Source organism: Rana temporaria, chromosome 4 (genome assembly GCF_905171775.1).
Source record: "Rana temporaria chromosome 4, aRanTem1.1, whole genome shotgun sequence".
Classification (NCBI taxonomy): domain Eukaryota; kingdom Metazoa; phylum Chordata; class Amphibia; order Anura; family Ranidae; genus Rana; species Rana temporaria.
The window spans coordinates 171743402-171750206 of NC_053492.1; positions in this window are offsets into that span (position 1 = coordinate 171743402).

Here is a 6805-nt window from a genome sequence, read left to right on the forward strand (position 1 = left end):
GTGTGGGCCCCATTGGTTTTTTATCCATTGCTGAAAAAACTAGGAACTTGTTTTAAAATTTTCTGATGGTTAAAAAAACGATAGAAAAAAACGATCGTCTGTGGGCACGTCCATCGGTTAAAAATCCACGCATGCTCAGAATCAAGTCGACACATGCTTGGAAGCCTTGAACTTCATTTTTCTCAGCACATCGTTGTGTTTTACGTCACCACGTTCTGACTAGATCGTTTTTTTAACTGATGGTGTGTAGGCAAGACTGAAGAAAGTCAGCTTCATCGGATAACTGATGAAAAAATCCATCAGACCGTTTTCATCGGATGAACCGATCGTGTGTACAGGGCATTAGAGTCTCACAATAATGGCAATCATAACCTGGAATCATTTAAAGCCAAATTCCAGAAATTAAGCCACTTTGTAAAGTGAAAGCACACTATGAGTAAAGTCCAACAATGTGCATGCCATCTCCTGGACTTATGTATTTTACTTATATATGACATGCTTATGGCTCTGCCAGAGAATACACTTGTGACTTTGAGAGGAGAGAAGCACACAAAGCAGCTATGCCTTACCCTCCCCTCTGCTGCCCATTCACAGAAGCCTTAATATTTTGTGAATGAGCTCACATAATACAAAGGTTTTTGTGATTGGACAGGAAGAGGGAAGGAGTGGGAATAGCAGCTGCAGCTGCAGCGACTCTATTGTTGATGGAACTGAGACCAGGGTGTCCAGTGTTGGGCTCCTGGGACTACAGTCATAGCTGTCTTCTGGGAGTTCTATAAAAATGTCAGATGTAAATAAGATATCTTCCCCTCTTCACAAAGCAGCTGAATTTCTACATTTAGTGATGAAATGCATAGGGCAGAGCCTTAAGGAATGTCATTATGCACAGCTGGCATTGGTTGCCCGGTCCAAGCTTGCCTTCCTACTTGGTTTCTTATTGTTATTTTGAAGAGCGGTACATATTGTCCTAATGTGAATGCTCCCTTTTTACTTTAATAAACCAGTCATTTTTTATTTATTATATTATGAGGTTTGCCTTTTGTCCATTGAGAAAAGTGGAGTACAGCGAGAGTTAGAGGTGTTAACCTCACAAGTGCTTATGACCCTTTAGTGCTGGTTGGTCACGACATTCTGATAAGCAGTTTGGCTTGGTCATGTGCATGCTGATTGATGTTCCTAGAGCACATGGATTTATTCACTGGGATTAACACCATTGGATGTTCAAGTTTTATGTGTGGTCATTCACTTGTGATCGTGAGGACTTTTTTGAGGACATTTTGCCAAAGATTATTTATTCAGGATTGATCACAAATTGTTATGTGTACATACACCACATATGAATGCACTTTATAATTGGTGGCAGCTTGTTACATATATATCACTGATTGTAATTTACTTTCATTTGCTCATGTGTTATGCATAAATGTTTAATTATCTTGAATTCGATTTTATATTTTTTATGCACAAGTTTAGCCTGCACATTTCTAGTTTTATTATACTGTATATGTGTTTGGTATCAAGAACTTTAGTGCTGGAGGCTTTACAAGGTGGTTTATGGTTCAGCAAAGATTTACTTTTATAGTTATATTAAAGTAGCTGACCTTACCTTACTTAAACCAAACTAAGTTAGTTAAAATACTGTATAAAAGGTAGGAACATACAGTACACAGTTCCTATATTGTAAGTGCATACACTTAAGCACCATCAGAGCACAGTAAAACAGCCCGGCTTCCACTTTAAGAGGACAGTAAGTATGCTCTTTACTCCATCCCATAATATTGTCATCAGTAGCGTGCTGATCCATCACAGGCCTCGTACACACGACCGAGTTTCTCGGCAAAAACAGCAAGAAACTTGCTGGGATTTTTTTTTTTGCCGAGGAAACCGGTCGTGTGTACATTTTTCGACGAGGAAACTGTCGAGGATCCCGTCGAGCCAAAAATAGAGCATGTCTTCTTTTTCCTCGACGGGAATGGAGAAACTTGCCTTGTCGAGTTCCTTGACAGCCTAACAAGGAACTCGACGAGGAAAACGATGTGTTTCGCCCGTCGAGTTCCTCGGTCGTGTGTACGAGGCTTCAGGGTTAGAGTGCTGTCACATGCGCAGAGGAGGTCAAAGCAGGTGGCTGTCATGAAGACTTTTAGAAAGCCAGTATTTGAAAAGAACAATCCATCTCAAATGTATTATGGTTATGTACTCCTTTAAAAAAAACATGTATATTTATAAAGTATCCAATACTGTGACCCCACATTTGTCAAGTACCCCTTAACATGTGAATATTTATTATGAATTTTCCTAAGGCCCCTTACACATGAGGTTGTCCATCTTCAGTGCATCCCTCCCATCCCCACACAGGGCCCTACACACTTGTACCATTCAGTGTAGTGTTTTGCCACGTCCATTCTCAGGCTGCCATAGAATTTGGCAGGCTGCCTGCAGTGGGGATGGATGCTGCACCTGTCCCACCCAGGGGCGTTAAAATGACAGGGGGGACACAGTGAACTGGAAAGTCCCTTGCACAAGGAGCCTAGACTGTCAATGCAAAATATTCCCTTTGGCTTTTAAGTTACTAAAAATAGCGTCTTCATTCTTTTGTCTACCTCTTTGGTATATCCAATTTATAACTAAAAAAAATGCATGTAGTAACACCCATACATTTTACAAAGCAGAAGTACTTCTTAAACTGTGTGGGAACACCTGATTGAAGTATATAATTTACCCCAATCATTCTGTTCAACACCTGAGGTTGATGATCCAAGCTACTAAAATGGGTATCGCCTTTGTGGAAATATTTGGGTAAAATCTCTGACCTGACAAAGTCCCTTGGTGCAGAGCTTGAAGATGATAAATCCAAACAGTAGCAAAATTTAATTTTAAATACATTTAGCATACAACACTTGTTCTACCAGGGGTGTGTAATTCAATTGTTTTTATTTTAATTCTGCACTGACTGTCTTTGAAATTGCCCCTACCCCCTATTAAATCCAATCTGGGGACAAAACTAGGAACAGACTTTGTCCGGGGACAGTGTCCTCAATCAGGGGAATGTCCCCTGAAACTGGGGATGTCTGGTCACCCTACTATAGAAGAATTTGAATGCTGGTTGACTAGTAATAATAATTTAAAAATATAATTATTACTAGTGTCATACAACATTATAATTCTTCTATAGCTTGTGGGCGGAACATTCAAAAGGAAATGTATGATTGCGGCGTTGTACAGTTTAGCTGCTTCGGCGAATCTTCTTAGAACATTCCATGGACACCATAAGCCTTCAATGACAGATTCGACCTTAATTAATTTGGATTTTCGGACTAATGCATTTTTTAACAAATCCAAATAAATAAAAAGGAATTTTGGGAGTAACTAAATAAATTTATTTTTCGGACCAAAACAAAATATTGTGTGCACATGTCTATTTCCCAGTGGCCGCTTTTGCGTGGGCACAGCAGCCCTTTAATTTTAATTTGTTGCTTTTGCCCCATGTTCTTACCTATTATCCGTTACCTCATGTCGAATCGATGGCTTGGCAATCTTCTTTACTGTATACTCATGTATGTCCTACTCCTATAAATCTCACCATCTCTGTATCTATGTCATGCAATTTATGTAACCGTTGTATTTCTTGTCTTCCAAATAAAACTTTTGTAAACAAAAAAATAAACAACGTTTTTGCTGTGGATGTGGGAGTGTGTGCGATTTACGCGCAGTTCCACACCCACATGGATGTGACCTTAGCCTAAAGCCATGCCACGAGACATGGGAGAATGTTGGCAGACCTAAGTGAGTCCTAAAGCTACATTCACACTGACGATTTAAATTGCCAGTGTGAATGTAGCCTAAGTAACTAAATATGCACATGAAAAATGTCATATTACAGGAGAATTTTTTCTTTTTTTTTGTCTTGTCTATAATAAAAATATATACAAACCAATTATTCATTCCCTTTAATTTTTCTATGTATCTATTTTCCTTCTCCGAATCTTTTCCAACAAACAATAAAAAAAAACAGACCAAATGTTATATCCCCATTTTTATTTTGTAGCAAAAATAGACTGTAGCACTAAAAATATAGAAATTATTTACAAACAGAAAATATTGACAGCGTGCAAAAGGAAAAAGCAGTAAGAATTACCTAGTAAAATACATGTATTTAATAATTCAGTTGCATAGTGTACATGTGGGTTGCTTTTAGACATTAGGCTTACGTAAACATATTTTTCTTCCACATAGTGGAAGAATGTATATAGTGAGATTTTTATTAATTTGTGCAGTAGTTTTAAATTAGAGCCTAAGTCCAGTCAAATCTTTTTTTGAGTTTGCAGTCTCTGTTACCAATGGGGAGATTTCGCCCCACTTCCTGTCCAGAAAAATCTTTCTAATGGGAACAAATTTGTATTTTTTTTTTTTACTAATAATCTAGTGAAGGGTTAGGCAGGCTATTATTACTGTATGTATCTTGCTTGTTAGTGCCTTGTTCTGCTGTCTCTGTAACAGGAAGTGATGTGAAATCTCTCAGACGACATTTTAGCCATAAAAAAATGAAAAGACATATATAATCTTACAAAATCTATCCAAATATGTTTTGTCAGGAGTTGGGCTTTAAGCTGTTGTTGGCAAAAGTAATTTACAACATATGGGGTTAACCTCAGGCTCCTGAATGGCTTACAATATCTAGTGTAGTTTAGGCTATACATAGTAGAAAGTACATTAGGTTATTTAAGTTTTCATAAGGTGATTTTATACAACTTTAAAATTTGATTTAGTGCACTTAAATTTTGATCAAAACTGATACAATCAAGTGAAATATAAATTTTTATATGATACGTGACTGTAATGATTACAAAGGAATATATTAGATACATTATTTACATTGCTACCATAGGCTGTCCCTATTTAATAATAAAAAAAATACTGCTCATTTACTAAGACGCATTGACCACTTGCTGTTAAACCCCCCGAAAAAAATGTTTTTTGCAATAACATAGCACAAAGTACAGTGATGTGCAGCAACTCTTAGAAAACAAATCAAACTCCAGCTTTTGTTGAGCCGAACATATAACAATGTTGAAAGTTAACTTCTCATTGGCTTCTATGAGTTACTGCCCATTATGGCTTCTTGAACAATTACTGTTTAATGCTAAACTACTTAAGTCTAAATTTATATTAGTAAATGAGCTCTAGTAAGTTTCACTTATTAACACTGCACTTCAGCACAAATTTGCATCAACGTGGGTGCTCTGTCTTGAAGCCTTTGTGTGGACACAATGCCTAAGACTTAATTGCCTCCATTGTCACCTAACGTGGTAATCATATTCCATGAATACATTCCTATACACAAGTTAAATGTTAATAGCATGCTTGAAAAGTAAATTCAGATCTTATTTGGTGCCTAGTAACATGATCAATGCTAGGACAAAAGCCAGACATTGAATGGATATAACTTTTATTAACATACGCTTAGAAAGATTAATATTTACTGTATTTATTGGCGTATGACACTCACTTTTTTTACCCTGAAAATAGAGGGCAAACTGTGCCTGCGTGTTATACGCAGGGGGCTGTGGAAAGTTTTTTTTCCTGAAACTTCCCTCTTAAAGTTAGGGTGCATGTTATACGCCTGTGCATGTTATACGCCGATAAATAAGGTAAGTTCATATACTTTTATTTTTCTGCTTGGGGCTGTAATAAATGCTATTACAATTAAATGAATTAATAAAAAAAAAATTAAAAAAATACTTGACTGTAAGAGACCCATATGTGCAAATTTGCGCTGAAAAGGCAATGTAAATCTATTACAAAAATAAAGTAGACTTGCTTATTATAAGCAGAATATTGTAATTTCCACAGGAAAGTAAATGTTATAGTTTTGCATGGGTCTGGAAAATGCTGCAGTCACAGTTTCTTATGACAATACATCACAAATCTCTAGAAACAATCGTAAACCGCTCAAATGTTTGTGAAATTAAATCACTTACCTGGCTACAACATTTTGAGACTGTGCCAACCAATTAGGTTAGTATAAACTCAAATGGATCCATACTAGTTGCAGGACGTATGAGCCCAAAGCCCACCGATTCGATGAAATTCTGAGATCTTTCAGATGCTGATTACACCTAATGATGAATCCAATGTGTCATCATCTACGGTAGTTGTGTTATCTGTAGTATAGAATTTGACCATTCTATAATCATACGGGTTTGGTTGATGTGCCATTTTTACTTAGGTTGATCTCTTTGCATATATACAGGTCCTCTTAAATAGCACCACAGCTGTTTGTTGTGAAATTAAACGACTATTCGAAAAAAAATAAAAAGTTGCCGGAGCAAATAAAATGATAAAAGTGGAGTAGTTGCCCTCTTATTTTTTACTTTTGACTTTCTGTGAATGGCATTAAAATTTAGTTTGGTCATTAATGAGCAGCAATACTATCTGTAGTTCTATTTTTACCAATTGGGTTTCATCCTTTACTCTCTGTTAAAATGAAACGTCTGTGTTTATCTGATCATTGTATACATTTTGAAAAACAGTGGAATGTTTGTAGTCCTTATATATATATATATATATATATATATATATATATATATATATATATATATATATATATATTTATATATATATATATATATATATATATATATATAGATATATATCTATCTATATATCTATATATATATATATATATATATATATATATATGTGTGTGTGTGTGTGTGTGCGTGTGTGGTTAAACTATTACAGAACACCAGAATCCAAAATTAAGAAATATGATTGGTTACTATGAGCAACAACTCCACTTTTGTTC